The sequence below is a fragment of the Canis lupus genome, unplaced genomic scaffold (assembly GCF_011100685.1).
Source record: "Canis lupus familiaris isolate Mischka breed German Shepherd unplaced genomic scaffold, alternate assembly UU_Cfam_GSD_1.0 chrUn_S2038H2237, whole genome shotgun sequence".
Classification (NCBI taxonomy): Eukaryota; Metazoa; Chordata; class Mammalia; order Carnivora; family Canidae; genus Canis; species Canis lupus.
Window position 1 is genome coordinate 55811 of NW_023330914.1, and position 310 is coordinate 56120.

Consider the following 310-nt stretch of genomic DNA (forward strand, 5'->3'; position numbering starts at 1 on the left):
CCTGGGCTGTTCCTGGCGCCCTGTGCTCCGTAGCCTGCGCTGGTGGATTCGCGTTCCCGGCCGCTCAGCCCCCCTCCGCGGAGCCGCCGCCCGAGCACCCCCGAGCTGCTCCTGGAACCGCACAGCCCCCTCCGCACGGAGCCTCTTCCTCTGCCCAGCCCCTCCGAGCTGCTCCCGCGGCCGCGCAGCCCCCTCTGCAGAGCCGCCGCCCGAGCCCCTTCAGCTGCTCCGGGTCCCGCCGTGCGCGCTACAGCCCTTAGGGAGCTCGGCGCACTCTCCTGGGTGTGCAGTTGCTCTGTTACTGTCCCAG